The sequence below is a fragment of the Papaver somniferum genome, chromosome 3 (genome assembly GCF_003573695.1).
Source record: "Papaver somniferum cultivar HN1 chromosome 3, ASM357369v1, whole genome shotgun sequence".
Taxonomy (NCBI): Eukaryota; Viridiplantae; Streptophyta; class Magnoliopsida; order Ranunculales; family Papaveraceae; genus Papaver; species Papaver somniferum.
This window is the reverse complement of record NC_039360.1, coordinates 226,889,417-226,906,902: the sequence shown is the minus strand read 5'-3', so window position 1 is coordinate 226,906,902 and position 17,486 is coordinate 226,889,417. Positions and strand designations below refer to the sequence as shown.

The 17,486-nt window shown below is 35.4% G+C and overlaps 1 pseudogene; it reads left to right on the top strand.

Annotated features, from left to right (window-relative positions):
• Window positions 1–14,576: 14,576 nt before the first annotated feature.
• LOC113360760 lies at window positions 14,577–17,046 on the top strand (annotated as a pseudogene).
• The last annotated feature ends 440 nt before the right edge of the window (window positions 17,047–17,486 follow it).

Below are 17,486 nucleotides of genomic sequence, written 5' to 3'. Positions count from 1 at the left end.
GGATCATCATATGACAACCTGGGTGCCCTAATCGATCGTGCCAATGATTATATGAGCCACTGGACAACAATTCATCGTTGATAACAATATGGGAATCAATAATCCTAATAGTGATGATGTACAATCCACTAGATTGACTCATTAGTTTCTCTAAGATGCGTTTCATTCCGCATTCACTAGAAGTCACGTATATGTACTCAATTCAATTTTCACGAATATCCTTGAAACTCAACAAAGTGCGATGAACTCTTTGTGCATATAGATCTTCTGTGATTTTAATCATTGTGCCGCTTGGAAACAAGAATTGAGTAGTACCTCGACCAATTATTACTTGGGATGATCCAATTATCGTAGTCCCAGATGTATTATAAGGAGTAAAGTCAACAAATAATTGTCTATTTCTAGTATGAGGGATTGCACTATTAGCTAGCTAGACATTCAATTTCTCCTTGAGACATTCCTACAAGTACATTAGGCAAGAAGGTTATAAAATGAACAGTTTATCTCATTTTCTTTAGAGAAACATGTTCCACTATAATGGCGTCCTTTCCATTCTAATATACATACTAAACAATAGATTATCATAAACAAAATAAAATTCTATAGAATATAATATAAAATAAGTATTCATAGATAGTCCACATGCATAACATATTTAGCAACAACAACACCATTAAACAAATGGTAGACTAAGAAAACATAAAATACGTCAAAGCATCTAAGAACCTATGAAACAACAGTCTAGAAATCCATGAAATGAGAAACTAAATGTTTAAGCCCAAAAAAAGTCAGGCACATCCATTGATGGGGAAAAGTCCTCGTTTCCCAAAAAGTCTGAGATGGTGAGGTTGACGTCAGGAATAACAACATTTTCTTCTGCATAGCCTCTTGTTTGAGATCTCCCCGGTACTTTTTAAAGCTCGCAGCTAAATTGGCGCTAGCCTTGCAATGATTGTACCAATGTCCGGTAAATCCAAACTTAAAACAAGGCGCATTTCCATTTGCGGTCTTTTTAGTGACGGGATTCTTCAACATTTTCTCGAACTTAGAATCACTACCAGTACGGACAGAAGTTCCTTCTCTATCCCAAACATTAGAATGACCATTACGCCCTCGACCTCGAGTATGTCCATTTTGTCCTCTACCACGAGAGGTATTATCTCCACGTGGGTATGGATCATGGGGATGTGAATCCGAATGTCGAGCCCTCTTTTCTTTGCGGTTTTTCCCTCTGTTTACCTTGCTAAGGTTAGCTTCGGGAACTTTATTTTTCCCGACAGCTCTGGCATTGTTGTTAACAAGAATCTCATTGTGCCTTTCAGCCACTTATAGTAAGTTTATCAACTTACTGAAAGTGGTGATTCTTTTTTTGTGAACCAAACGATACTGGTTCGCTAGTATCAAGGACGAGGTGGGAAAGGTCGAAAGGGTTTTCTTAATCATTTCCTCATCTGTGAGTTTCTTCCTACAGAAATCTAGATGTGCCTGAAGCTGTAGCATGTCTTTTTGAAAATAATACACTTTTACGTTATCAAGGGAGCGGATTTCATTCCACTAGACAGTCAATTGTAGTAAGGAATCATGAATGTTCCCAAAACTCCTCTCTAGGGAATCCCATAGCTTCTTTTGGTGTCTTGAAGTGGTGATAACTCCAACGTAGGTTAGGATCGATGTGCCTCTTAAGTAATATAAGAGCATGAGCTTTGTCTCAGTTGTTGGAGCAGCGTCGGCAGATGGTTTGATAGTGGAGGTGTAGTCCTTTGCCATGAAGGTGGTTTCCACATCAGCTACCCAACAGTGGTACTCAAGTCCTGATGAGTCCAAAAATTCGAACTTCGGTCGAATTGGGTCCATCTACATAGACAAAGTAAATGACATTAATATGGTGCTCTCTTCAGAGTCCATAAACATGACAAATTTCGATACCATTTTTCATGACCAAATTTTATTATGGTTGTAACAGGGACAAACCATTTGCTAACCAATTTTCATTATAGTTTAAAAATTGCAAACAATTTGATAATAAGGATGAAAAAATAGTCAATTGAAAACAGCCCATTAAAAAAAGAAAGTAAATTACGGGCTCATTCATCATTTAAATGCCAAAATTATTATCTAACTAGTTGCAGGGAAAATATTTAAAGGAAAAACTGATAAATGATTTTTGGTTATTATTTGGAATATCCATTATTGATATCAAACCAAGATATAAAAATAAACATAAAGTTACAGGGATCATAATATCAAGGAAGGTCTAAAAATAATATCACATCATTGCTAGGGCTGCACATGGTCCGGTATGGCCCGGCTCTCTTATGGAACCGGTCCCAGTACTTGGTGTTTAACGGTACCTCATTTTGAGGACCAGTACCTGTACTTGTACCTGGAGTTGTACTTGTACCTCCGGTATCGGTCCGGTACAACACCGGTACCAGGTTTTAACCTACAAACAATGTGTAAGTGTAACAGAGACCAATCCATAGGTAAAATAAAATAAAATTTGTTGTACATGATTCAAGTGCTTTATCGTTCCATCTTATTACATATATTCCCATAAGAAAAAGAAACCAGATCTAATAGCTAAAAGAGACCATCAGCAGTCAACATAATCCAAATTAACTAGGGTTTAATATGTCTCCAGCAACAGCAACAACAGTAACCCTGTGAAGTAAAACCAATAAAAAAAAGATGACTAATTAGATCTTGAAATTTGTTGGGAGAAACATCAGAAAATGAGATAAATCAAGTATAAAAAGTAATCACCTCAAAATTGAAACTAGCTAGGGTTTGCATTTGTTTTGCAGCATCAATTTCAATCTGTTTATGTCTTCTGTAAAAACCCAAAAATAAAAATCGAGAGAGAGAACAGATAATAATTAAGGAGAAACCCCAAATTTTTATTTTAGTTTTACAGAGATAACAAGAGACCAGATCGGAGATGGCATGCAATTAAACACCCAATTACTTATGAAGAACACAAAGTACATCAAACAAATCGCCCAAAATCATATAACCAATTTACCTTGACTTATTGGTTTTCTTCAATTGGTTGGTGAAGAAGAAGGTGGTGCACTGGTTGTTCTTCGGGCTTCAGTTGAAGAGGGTGGTGGTGAGGAAGAAGTGAATCGATGGGATGGATTGGTTTTTCTTCAGACTTCAGTTGAGAGGAAGACTGAAGAAGAGAAACTTAATAGAAAAAAAAGAGTGAGATAGAGACTTGGTTGAAGATAAGACTTAAAATAGATGGCTAGGATTAAAAATAATTTTTATATCAACGATTATTATTAGCCGATTCTAGTGGTCCGGTACTGGCCGGGAATAGGTGTAGAACCGGTCCCTGTACTCATTATGTACCGGTTCCAACTTTCATTCTCGTTCCCTGTACCTTATCAATCGGTTCCGGTTCGGTTCCGGAACATTCAGGCCGGTTCCACGCCGGTTCTTTGGGTACATGCTGGTTCTTGTGCAGCCTTAATCATTGCTAAAAAATTTTGCCTAACATGTGATGGAGAAAATAACATGCATGCATGCATACATGAAAGGCATTTGATGGAGAAAAAAAATAGTAAAACATTCATTGCATGCTTATAAAATATAAAAGAAGTAGTAGTATAATAAAAGAATAGTACAACTTCATTTGGTCATTAAAAAAAATGATATGTTTTAATTAATTAGTCATTATTATTATTATTATTATTGGGATTTTAAATAAAGATAAATAAACTTTTATCTATTAGGAGATACTAAAATTGTTTCATGTGATAACGAGAAGACATGTGATAAAAGTAGAAGAGTACAATCTATCACTCTCATAAATAACTAATATTATAAGGTAAACATAAAAAAAAATTATTATTAGGAGAGAATAGAGACAAAACATGTCATTTCTTTCCTTGTATTTTTTTTTTTCTTCAAACAATGACCAGTAAAATTATTTTACCTATCAACAAATATTTAAAATCTCTAAATAAAGAAGGGAGATAAATATGCATCATGGGTTAATACATTTTCTATATCACATGTATTTTCAAAACAAAGCTATCACTGTCAAGGGAGTATACAAGCAAGGGATAAGGAAATAAGATAAAGTACTATTATCAAGAAGTACTATAAGTCTATAATTATCATGTGATGAACAAGAAGGACAACCATGCATTTAAATTAGAAGACGAAGAAGAATAAACAAGCATGTGATAAGTGCTTAAAATAAATCTTTCGAATATGTAATTTTTTACGTTTTTTTTGGTTATTTTTCTCGTATTTGTGCATATTATGCTCTGTCTTCATTTTGTAGCTGCTGTGGAGTTATGTGACGAAAAACAAGACAGATGTGAGCTTAATTCATTGTTTAGCGACTATGGAAGCCGACAGACTCGAAGCTAGCGAGGATGAAAGTCTTCAAAGAGTGTCAATAGAGTGGATTCACTGAAGTCATACTTACTGTTTCTGCAGATTACTACGGGAAAACCAAGTTTACAGAGGAATTGAGAAATTACTAGGGGGAAGCTCACTGTTCCATGAAGTGTTGCTATGGGCAATCACTACAAAACTGTTGAAGGCAGACAGGAGGATTATCAGGGGCCACCAGATTTTCTTTATAACTCAGAACAAGAAATAATGTCGAAAATTATTCACAAATCCAACTTATCAGTTCCGGACACGACCTAGAGATGACTGCAAGCCTAGAGTCGATGGCCGAGTGCCAGGGGATCAGAGAAGATTCGAATTCAAGGGGAAGGTGTTGAAGTTTCAGAACTTCGATGGCGCACGAAAATGTGTTCGGTTGGTTTAATTATTTGACAGGGAAGATGAAATTGGTGGTGAACAATTCGTGAACGGAGGAGACTAAAAAAGAGATTTGAGTGCTGAAACGAAAAAGGGAAGTTGGGTTCTATTTGTATTCGAATCGGAAGGAGAAGATGTGGGAGTTTGCTGCTATGGTCTGAAACCAGGAAGAAACAAAAGAAAAGATGGTGTACTGCCGTATGAATGTTTGGAGTCTGTGAATGTCTATGAAAATATGGGTTTGGTATAAATTCAATTATCGCAGGGAAGGAAAACTAATGTGGAAGAAGACAAGTACCAGCAGATTTCTCCCCATCGCCAGTTCACAATACGCACACAATATGTTTGTGAAAATGCCTGAGAGATCAATTCAAGTTTTGTTGCCAACAGTTGGCTGTTCTAGGCTTGCCATTAGCTTGCCATGAATCTGTGGGTCGTGTATGAGGAATGATAACATGTTTTCGTAGTTAAGGCAAGCAAGGAATGCAGTAAAGGAGCAACCAGTTCGCTGTAGTTTTGTGGAGCTGTTAACCATGGCTCAATGGCTAAGTGCAGGATTTATTTGGCAGTAGCAGGGAGCTGATTTAGAAGCTTACAGGGTCTTGGTCGAGTAGTACAGGGATTTTCCAGCAGCAGGGCTCGAGTTAGTAAGATTTTGGTCAAGTTTTGGCAGGCAAAAGAGCTGGTGCTGTTGCCATGGTCCAGGCAGTACGAGAGCTTATAGACAGCAGCTTGGACGCGATTTAAAAGCTGAGATAAACAAGGAAACAGTTGCCGACAAGTCAGCCAGGAAAGGAACTACTGCCGTTGTTTGTGTGATGACTGGTCACAGATTATGAAGTTTTAGGTATTTTGCCGGATCTGGAAGAAGAATTGAAGCTATAAAAGAAGACCTAGAAAGCTAAAGCGAAACATCATCTCATACTCCCTTCAGCTGCCGCAACCCTAGTTTTCAGGCTCGCTGAACCACCACCTCCACATCTCTCTCATCATCCACAGCATATCATCACCATCTTTACCACCTGCATCATCTTTCGCATCCACTGCATACATCCATAGCCTGCACGTCTCCACCTACATTCTCAATCCACCTGCATACCACCGCCAATCGCAGCTGGAGTTCAGTTCATCTTCCATTCACAACAGCAGCTTCCATCACCAGCACTCCACCTATTCGCAGCAACTCCAACTCACACCAACGGCAGTACAGCAGTACCACCTCCACAGTTCCAGTCCATACGCCGCCACCGTGTCATCCAGTCCACAATACCATTCCACCACCATCTGCTGCTATTGCTGTTTTGGTTTGGGCTTTTCAGTTCCATATATTTATCTCTTTCATTATGAACTCCAGTAGCTAAGCATCTTGATTAGGGACGATTTCGAGGTCCGGAACATGAACTCAAATTAATATTTAAATGCTTTGTTTTCTCGCAATTTGTCTCGTTATTGTTCATTCTCTATGGTGCAATAGTGGTTATGAGTTATTTGTGAATCGTTTAAGTTGCAAATTAAATTGGTTTATGGATGATTCTATCGCTAGTTAAAGACCTCTTCGACCCTAATTGTCTAGAGATTCTTATAATACAAGTAGTAATATGTGATTATTGACGATGGGATTTTGTTAAATATCCATGTGTAGAGATTGACACTAATAGATGAGTCGAGCTTATGTGTTTGTCACTAGGAATAGCCTATCTCATAGAACTTAATGCATTTGTGTAAGTCAAACCTAGAGAGTGTACTTCTAGGAAACTTGACAAGTAGATTCCGGTAGTTGAGCGCTTTCGTGTCCTGTGAACTTAAGAGATAATAACGGAGTAGTTGAGCGTACTAATTATTCTAGGGTTGTTAGTAGCGAGATAATTTGCAGAAACTAGCTACATCAATAAGATTCATGTTTTGTGGTTTAGAAAGAGTCCCTGATCATTCTCACCCTCATCGTTTGCATTTATCTATTTTGCATTATTTTCTTTCAGAAATTGAATTGACAACTTTAGACTCAACTCTCCTTTAGGAACGAACCTGCTTGTCATTGTACTACTAGTTAGTGTAAGAGAAGTAAGGAAATTATGTTTGCGAGTTCGACACCTCGTCAGCATGCAATTCCTACTTTTTCTTTTGAGGGAAATATATAAAGAAAGCTTGGGGAATACCTTTTTTTTAGAAAATCCTACTTGATATTAATGGTTAAACCAACGAATTTTGTTTGTCAAGGATAAACGCTCAAATGAAAACAAAGAACATGGTACTGATAGTGTATAGAGGAGACAAAAAATTAAAGTATAAAAAAGACAAAGATAAGAAAAGAAGAATCATACATACTTCTCATTCATTGTGTTATTCATTAAATGCACGTAACAAAGTAAGAGGGGTGGCTATTTCGGTTACATGTCTAGTTAGTGGAAGAGAAAAGATAATTTAAAAATGTGGATGATCTTTTGTACTTTTGTACTCTCAGTGTGGGCGTGAGACGGTGAGAGTAAAATAAAAATGAGAACGGCTACCACCCGCAAATCGAGATATCTACCCTCTCATCAGATGAAGACATGTCGAAAATTATCTCTTAACTACATCAGCAGCTGAGATAAAGGGAAAAAGCATGTAATACTTGTAACAGGTGCACATGGGTTGGTCTGTCAGACGCAAGTGGCAAAAGAGGACAAACTATTGAGCGATCGAGCAGTACACCCGAGCTAAGGAACATATGCATCAACCTTGATTACCATTGGATAGCAAAATATTGTGCATACTCAATTGGTCTATAAATATTAAATATAGAAGTGTAATAAGCCGAAGGAAGAGGTGTTTTGCAAGAGAAAGAGAGATTAAAATCTAGGATATAGAACTTTCTTTGAGTTTCATCTTGTAGTTCAACTCCGTTATTAATATAAGTCATCACTGTTCATTCGTGGACGCAGGCAGTAATACCACACCATGTTAACTTATTGTTTGACTTTACTTACTTAGGATTTAATTTTTATGTTCTTGTTCGGTGCTTCATCACTATTAAGTTATTTATGTTATGAATGGATCTAGATGTCTTTGTTTGTATAGCTAGAATAGTGGCTATCACAATTTGACGATAAAAATAGGGAATCATATACATCTTTCGTAAGCTTGTAGAAAGTAGTTTTTTGCTCATGTTTTCCATCTTTAAAAGATTCCAAACAAGCTGAAAGATATAAACAATCATTGATAGTGTAAAGGTTTTCGTCTATAACTGATGTGTGGGAACCGACATTTTTCAGAGATTTTCTGTAACCACAGTTCTAAAAAATTGGGATGATGTTTTGAATTAGGTTTTTGGCTTTGGGAGCTCTTCTATAACTGAGATTTTCTTACAACTCTTTTTGTATCAGTTTGCCGCTCTCTTGGTGGTAGGTTGAGGTGCACTATTTGCATTCATTCCAAACACTGCATTTTTGATTTCATCTTGAGAAGGAACAACATCAAGAAAAATATTATCCTCTTCTGTTAAGATTTTAGGGATTACTGCAAACAATTCCTCGCCAAATGCCACATTTTTTTCTTTCAAACTTCTTCTTGTAATGAGACATTAAGATATTAGAAATTTGATCTTGAGCTGTTACTAAATTACCTTATGTGTCTTCCAGTTCTAAGATATTATTGAAAGCTTTCCTAATTCTCATGGTTGAGTGAAAAAATGCAGTATTAGATCCACCTTCCTTAACCCATTGAATTTTTGATTTCACTCTCATTAATTCATTATATTGTTGAGAAGCTAAATCATGTTCTCTTCTTGCAGTCACTAACTTATTCAATAATTCAATATTCTCAGGATCTTCATCTGACTCCAAAGTAGCAGCTAGGACCTTCTCTTCTGGGTTTTTACTTTAATTCTGAGGTCCCCAAACACTTCCCAATTCCATTTCTTCAAAATATTTTTCAGCCTTTTGAGCTTATGGATAAAACTGAAAGCTGAATTTCCATTACACTCTTCTTCCCATGATTCTTGAATTACTTTTATAAACTCTGGATTAGTTGTCCACACATGTTGATATTTAAATGTAATGTTTTTTGGTTTTGCAATATTAACTACCGCACCTAACAATGTTCCATGATCATATGCTCCTCTAACATTCACTTTATAGCTCCATCCTTCATACTTCTCCATCCATTGTATGTTGAAAAAAGCTTTAACCAAATCACACAAGATTTTTTTCTTACCCACTATATTATTACACCAAGAAAATTGAATACCTGACTTGGGTGCTTGTACTAAATTACAAGATTCATGACAATCTCTGAATTCCTGTATTGAAATTCTTAATGGAGCTCTTCCACCCTTTTTATCTTCACAAGTGAGTACCACATTAAAGTCTCCTATCACCAACCATGGTAACTTCAACTCATTGATGTCATTTAGTTCTTCCCATAATGCTCTTCTGTCTATAGTGAGGCAAGCAGCATGTATACCTGTAATCAATACTTCACCAACTTGAACTGTTATTGCTTGTCTTATAGTGGAAGTCACTGAAGAAGTAGATAATGAAGAATGCCAAAAAAGCCAAATATTACCCTTTAATGTGTTACTAGAATTATGGATTACCATTTGACTCATACCTGGTAATTTTATTTGTCTCAAAATACTACTAGAAGCTATTACTTTTGGCTCAGCAATCCAGAGCAAGGAGGGACTAAAATTATTCACTAAACTTCTGAGTTTATCGTCTTTGGCTTGAGTTCTTCTCAAACCTCTGGTATTCCAATAGATGACTCTCATTGAGATTGAGAACTTCGGGAGGTACTTGAACTCCCCACCACTGAACTTATTTTTACTGAATTATTTGCTTGCTTCCTTGTAGTTACATTAGGTATTCCCTTAATCATTTTTCCTTTAATAGGTTTTGCAACTACTCTTGAAAAAGTGTGATCCAGTTTTTCCACCACTTCAATTAATGTATTAAACTTACTAGGAGAAACAAAATTCTTACCACCATCCCCTTGAGTGTTTAACTTTCTTGCTTTGGGAGCTTTACCTGAGACATCTTTCCAACTTGATTATGAATATTTGTTAAAACCTGATTAACTTCATCCAATTCTACTGGTGATGCTGGAACAGAAATTACACCCACATCCACTGGTAAAGCTGGAAATTCTTGAGGAGACTCCAAAATTCCAGTGAAACCATTATTCTTCCCCTTACTAGAATCATTCAGGCAATTATGTGGTGTAATGTTATTAACAACATCATCCACTTTTGAAACTTAATTCAACAATTTGCTATGTATTAGAGCATATATCAAATCCCACTGAATTTTGGTTCTGAGTCTTTTTAGGAGGATATCTCCATTGTTGCTGAGGATTTGATTGATAATTCTCCTTCCGAGCTTGTTCCTTTCTTTTGATACGACATTCAGCTACATAATTCCCAATTACATTACAGTGATTACAGATTTTGGGAATCTTATTAAACCGAACTACTTGTTCAAATTTCCCATACTTAGTTTCAACCCAGATTTTATTGGGAATTACCTTCGCTAGATCAATCTCAACCAATATACTAGCATAAAATCCTACTTCCTTCTTCAATGTGGTTTCATCAACACGAATAGGTCTTCCAATTAGACTTCCCGTTTGCATTAGAATATTTTCTTTCCAATACTCAATACATAATCCTGGAAATATTGCCAAACAAAAGCACTAGATGTTTTTTGCAACTCTGGTTTAAAATCCCTTTCCTAGAATCGAAGCCTTAAAGTATGTGATTTCAACCTCCCAGTAACCTTCATAAATCATCTTCATATCTTCTCCATTTTCAAGCTTGATTATAAAGAATCCCATACTAATCAGAATGAATTGACAATTACCCTTTAACTTCCATTGTTTCCTCAGATTCGACTTAACTACAGGAAATTTAATCTTTACAAGATTCAGTCTACCAATTAAACTGTATCTTCATTCATCTAAACTTTCATCAATCACAGCATCAGGAATAAAAACTGAAGTACTATAGCGTTAATATTACTAGAAATATTTACCGATCTTAGATTTCGTAAAACCTCAGAATCAGACTGAATATTAGAATTATCCGACATTATTAAGCCAGATTCAACTACTAAACTAAATCATTTTAATACCTGAAAGAATAAATGCAGAACAACTAACAATCTTCACCTGAATTCAATGGAAATGATGAACAAAACACCAGTTTCGAAAAATTAAATTCGTCGAGTCAATCGCCCGAGTCGCAGAGCGTAACTCGACCGAGTCTTCCTGAAAAATGCTATAATTAATGTTACCATTTGTTGGATTTTATGATACGTGTATAAACTAAGATTAGCTCGAGAACGATGTAATTTTTTTACATAGGTATCTAAACAAGATGGAGAAAGAAGCAGGAGCATCTTAAACGAATAAATACAAATGATATTCAAAGAAGAACACAGATATATAAGGCGATGCTCTAAAAGGGTGAGCAAGGAGCATGTCTGCATCTATTAGGATTCACAACGCGATCATGAGGAATGAATAAAAGAATCTTAGGATTTATAACCAAAAAATACACGGGGAAAGAGGTATCAGCGTAAGGGCTTCTATGAGGAATTGTTCGAGAAAAACGAAAGCGAGCACAGGGAGCAAAAAATAATGGACATAATGGAAACAATGTATGGAGAACTGTGAGGCGTGAAGGGAATAGGCTTTCCAAGGTAATAAAGGAAGCTGAGAGAACTCCATTCACAAATGAAATGATACAAACACCTTTCCATCCAAAAGTGATCGTTAACAACATTATCTTCTATATTTGATGGAACATTGATTGCGGTACAACACATCTGAACCTACCGGAGAGCCTTGTCACCATGGAGCGAACACGATGTGGTCATGTGCAGATTCAATTTATTAAGTTTAAAGGAGGAGACGCTACCATGGTTTGATGTGTTTCCAGGACATCTATGTCAAATTTTAAAGAGAAAATAGAGACATTTTAGAGGCGTACATGCACAACACCTCCATGAGGCCAGGATTTGATAAAATTCATATGTTTAGAAAAGGAGAAGCTAAAGCTTTTAAAGTCTTGGGTATTCAAAGAAAATCGAATTCAAGGATTCATCGAGAGTCTCAAAAAGGATGAGAGGAAGATTGGGTAACATGTACGTCGTAATCTCAAGGTATTTCCCCTAAAGATGCATGTTGTCAATAATTAGTGTATGCTAGCTAACGATTGCAGAACATGATATAGCAGTAAGGAGACGTCATTGAGCAAAGTACAAAACTCACTCAAAATTGTTTCTCTCCACATGATGAACCCAGTCGTTGGAGTCTTTGTTTTTTTACATCTTCGAGAAAAAATTACATCTTTTTAAATCATCGCTCGGTCGAATTTATAAGTTTTGCAATCTCAGGTTTGTTGTCAATATTAATTGCACAAAATTGTATATTGATTTTTGGTCTTCTAAAGTCAATTCTCGGACTAGGATTAAAGTATAATAGTTAAGTATCAGACATCACGGATTAACCCTTAAATTAAGAATAAACAAAGACATTTGCGAGAACTTCGTCAACAAAAAAGTATGTGAAGACTGTCATATATCATGTTTACTCATAGCATATACCATTTTATCTTATGAGACTTTGTCATATGATTTTAGTAGGTTTAATATTACAAAAAGGAAATTTTATTTAAAGCTTGTCTTGGTTAAACTCTCGAAATATGACTCAAGTAATGGATGTTCATAGATCTTTAACAATTTTAGTTAGAAAAATTTACTGTTCACAAACTACTTTTGTTTCAAGTTGATCATTTGGAAATTGCTCAATCAACAGAGCATACTGTCCATGGCTATTGGGATTGTCTCCTGTTTTAATTATAAGAGGTTTAGAACTACTTGGCGTATGGTATACATACTTGTAATGTGGAGAAATGTGACGGAGGAGATGTATGAGTCATTAGATGAAAAATATGTTTTACCAAAGTCGGAAACTATATAGGTTTGCAAACCCGGTTTTCAAACCCCTTAATTACATTTGAAGTTAGGGAATGAGGTAGGTTTGCAAACCCCTAATTACTGACTTCGTGATATGCCAAGGATTGCAAACCCATGTGGCATGAATATTAAAACTTTTCAAAGGTTTTCAAACCAATCCAGTTTCAGCATTAGCAAAAGTTCGCGAACTATTCTACATGGTTATGTTCGCTTTTGTTACAACTCTCATAGACACTTTTAAAACAACTTAACTTCTTCACAAAATCACTTTGGGTTTATGAATTATTGTTTAGAATATAGTGTTATTGAACACCGATTATGTTTGTAAGTGCAAAGGCATACCTGTTATTATGGACTATCATTGTGCACGGTTCCAGAATCCTGAACCATAATGCATATTCTTTTATGTAATTTCAAGAAGGACGATTCCCATGGTTACATGAATTCCTAATAAGAATTTAATTTATATTGGGAAAGTGTTTTCTTGAATCTTAAGCAACCTTAGCTTGAATTCAAAGATATCTCTGTAGCCTAGAATATCTATAAATATAGAGACTTGCAACAATATTTCTCAATCCCTGGCACTCTTGTGTATTAGATGCTAAGATAGAGTCGTTCTTTATAACCTAGGTTCTTCAGAAAACTGTATCCTAGGTTACGAATTTTAATACTTCACTTAGGGATTCGTGAAGACCTGATGTATCTTTTACCTGATAGTACTTGTATCCGGATCTTGTTCTACTGGTTGAAGTTAACGGACTTTAGATCAAGAGCAAGATAGATAGAAATCACAAAAGTTTTTTTTCGTCTCAGAAATTATGATTCCTTAAGATATATACATTAACTCTTCTATGATTTGTTTGTATTTTTCTTGAAAGGTGGTTATGTGATCAAGGCTTTTCTGCTAACAAAGCGTAAGTGGTCCTGATCCGTGATATTTCCTAGAGTTTGTCTGCTACAAGCATATTTCCAAACCTAGATTGAAACATATCAAAGAGAAATCAAATATGCATGTTATCTGTTAGAGAACATAGGTATCAAAAAACTTCACTGAAGTTGAAGTAACTTTTAGGATGTAAAGGTCAGCTAAGGGAATCAAGTGCGTAGAACCTTGAGAAGGTCAAGAGATGTAAGGAATATGACTGCGGGTGAATTACTTGGAGGGTCAATTTGGTCTCAACTGCGAATTCCAGCTCGGAGCCCGATACTAGTCTAGTGTCTGTAAGATTTTTGTGCAGGTGCATTTTTCCTCGTTAACAAATTATTTTGGTGTCTTCTGTTTTCTAGAACCGCATTATATTTTAAATTTATAATAGGAATTGAATAAGTAATACGTAATCAATCTAGATAGTTTAAGTCTTTATCATTGGATATCAAAAGCAAGACTCGTTCTTGTTGAATTTGTATCTTGAAATCGTTCAAATGAAAACCTAGGTTCTTCATCACTGTCTGCCGCATCTTTTGGATGACTATCTATCAAATTGAAAGCCAAAATCTAACCCCTAACCCTAGATTTACTTTAAACAGATGTGACGTTTCTGATGAACTAGTAGATCTGGCTTGGATGATAACATTCTCTATTGTTATCGTGTTTCTAGGTTGTAGCTGTTGATATCTACGATAAGGGGTAATCTTATTGATGTATTGGTTTCTCTAAAGCTTTAATCGACATTCTGCAATCAATTGGTGGTGGTTAGTATTCTGTGATAGAGCTCTTTTTTTTTTGTTGTTGTTGCTATTTTTTCTTAAATTTTTAGGGTTTTTATTACTTATTTATTTGGTTTTTGTTGTGAGAGAGAAGGAGGTGGTGGTGGTGGTGGTGGTGGTTTACTAGTTTTAATGGCGTTTCTGTTTGATAATAGCTCCGGGGAATTACAAAATATAGGTGAGATTTTGATTTTAATGATAAATGGGTTTTAATTTTTCTGGGTTTTATTCAGAAATTAGAAATATAGCTAATTTTTTTGTGTTTGTTAATGAGGTTCTCTTAATTTTTCTAGGTTTTGATTTAGAAATTAGAAAAGAAGGCTCATTTTTTTGATTCTGATGATGGGGTTCTCTTAAATTTTCTAGGTTTTGATTCATAAATTAGAAATCAAGCTTCTCGTTTCTCTGAGTTTCATTTTGTGTCTATTTTGACATTGTTTGATTTTGATTTTGGTTGGATTTATCTAGGTTATGGATGTGATGATCTATATTCAGAGTTATGGAGAGCTTGTGCTGGTCTTCTTGTTGATGTTGGTGAAAGGGTTTCTTACTTTCCTCAAGGTCATATGGAGAAAGTAAAGACTCGTCATCTCTAAACTGATTTTCATTCTCCATTCTTCATCCATTTTTTGTTTTTCTGGTAAAATTTTGAGCTAATTTGGTACATTACATTAAAACCTGGTGAAACCGTCACTTTCGAAGTGCTTTATGTACTAACACGTTCGTTAGAACCGTTTCCTGAAGAGATCAGACAATCACAACCACAATTTGTGTATTTCCGTGATAGTGCGATTATTTTATCACCTTATCATGTTAAGGAACAGACAACATTTGTTAAAACTCCAAGAAATAAAGGTTGAATCTTTTACGAGAGTTGAAAACATACTAACCGTGCTGGTGCAGAGATCAAGTATGGGAAATATGATAACCGTAATCCTTATATTCATATTATTCAATACTTGTTCACTTTGAGAATAACAGTCCATTTTCGGTTGTTGAGGAACTTGTACATGAGGTTGAAATATCTCACCGGGAAGCCCACAAATTACAGAGCACTATGCTCTGGCCCATGCTGGTGCACGTCATAAGGGCATCTTCTCAAGGTTAGTTATTAGTTCATAATAAGGTTTTCGTATCATTTCTCGAGTAAGTATTGGTGGAATTATGACACCGTAAATGTACTTAGCTTATCATTTTATGGCATGTTTACTTCATGAAACCAGATAATCTGACATCCTATGAAGTCTTCTAATGTTTTGAAAGAAATTCAATTTACTTTTGATACATTGTTGATTTGCGGCTATTTGTATTGTTCCTACTTCTAAATTGTTATCTGTCATAATCCTATGAACTCTTCATTCTTCCAGGGTTGAATATCAATCTAGGACATCGATTAGTATCTTCATTTAAGCAGCTAATTGCAAGACTACCCCCTCGAGTGCACTCCGTCTACTATCACATCACACTTGCGTACTAGTAATTCAAAGGTTTTTTAAACATCTTACACTTCTATACTGCACAAATTTCTTACTAAGAAATTGCTTCATGAGGTTCTTTATAAATCACCATAACTGGAATTTTTTGTTTCAGTCCGAGCTGGAAATAGAGCCACGTTATCCATTGTTTGGAGGATGGAAATCCACTTCCGTTATTTGGTATGGACTACCATCAGAGGACTTCCTTTTCGAGTCGGCTGATGGAAAGCGTTACCTTAACTTCAGTTTCGAAGGTCCCCTTGTTAACACCGTAGTTGAAATATTTACCATGAAGGTACAAATAATATCATAGTTATCTTAGACTCTTAATTTTATTCTTACCGGATACTTTCATCCATGATCTATTAAGTGATATGGAAATGAAAAACGTACAATTTTATCTGTTTTACATACTGGTTGATTGTATATACGTTATGCATCAGGTGGTACTACCCGAGGGATCAAAAGATCCTTCTGCAATCGTTCCTTTTCCAGTTGATCAACATCTCGAGGTATTTCTTCTCGTATACGGTATTAATAACTTACTGTTAAGAGTTGCTAGACATTTGCGTATTTTTGTTGACTCTACCATGAGAAATGTACTCAACCACCCATATCTAAAACATTATATCTTTGTGGAATTCTTGCAGATAAGTTACTCGTATCTTGATGTTGTTGGAAGGACAGTGGTGGTTCTTGAGAATAAAAATGTAGTTCCTGAAACAAGGTATTCCTTTCCAGGTAATTATCCAACCTATCAATAAAATGGACCAAGGGTCGAAATTAGCACTAAATATGAATCGTAGTGTCTAGTATACTTTCTTTTGCTTTTCTCTATTCTAATTTCACTTTCTGGCTTTTCACCATTCAATCCTTTTATGAAGAATTTTGTTTGTATAGTTAGAAGCATCAACAAATAAATAATTAGTTCATAGAATTCTTATGTTTACTCTACCTTAAAGATTCTTTGTCGAGTTGTTCATATCGAATTACTGGCATGTATTAGTCTTGGTTCTAATATATGTTTAGATCTTTTTTATGTTATAATGTATAGTATGATGCTAATTGGACTTTGAATATTTTGTTGTAGGCTGAACAAGAAGCCGATGAGGTTTATGCAAGAGTGAATTTGCAGTCAGAAGATGATGCAAGGAATCAATCAATCTCTCATTGAAGTGTTTTTCTTCTTTTGTTGATTTTTCGATTTTGTTTACTTATAAGCTTTTTTTTTTTGTATGTTTTGTTGCATTTTAGCCGAATGAACCTAGTAGTCCTGATCCGTGTACACAAGAACCACCAAGAAAGGTTGTTCAATCTTTTTGTAAAGTTGTTTTCACATTTGGAAGAGATTGTAGTTTGTTGAACTCGTAAAATGAAGTCAGTTAATAATGTTAATTCAATTTTTTTTGATAATTTTTTTGGATTAATTAGATTCCCAAATGAACAGGGGTAACTTGATTTTGTTATAGGAAACTTTAATTTGAGCCTGGTTTTTGACCGGTCAAAACCACCATTTTTTTGATGTTGCAAAAAATTCGCAACTGTTTGAAACCGTTGCGACCTCCTA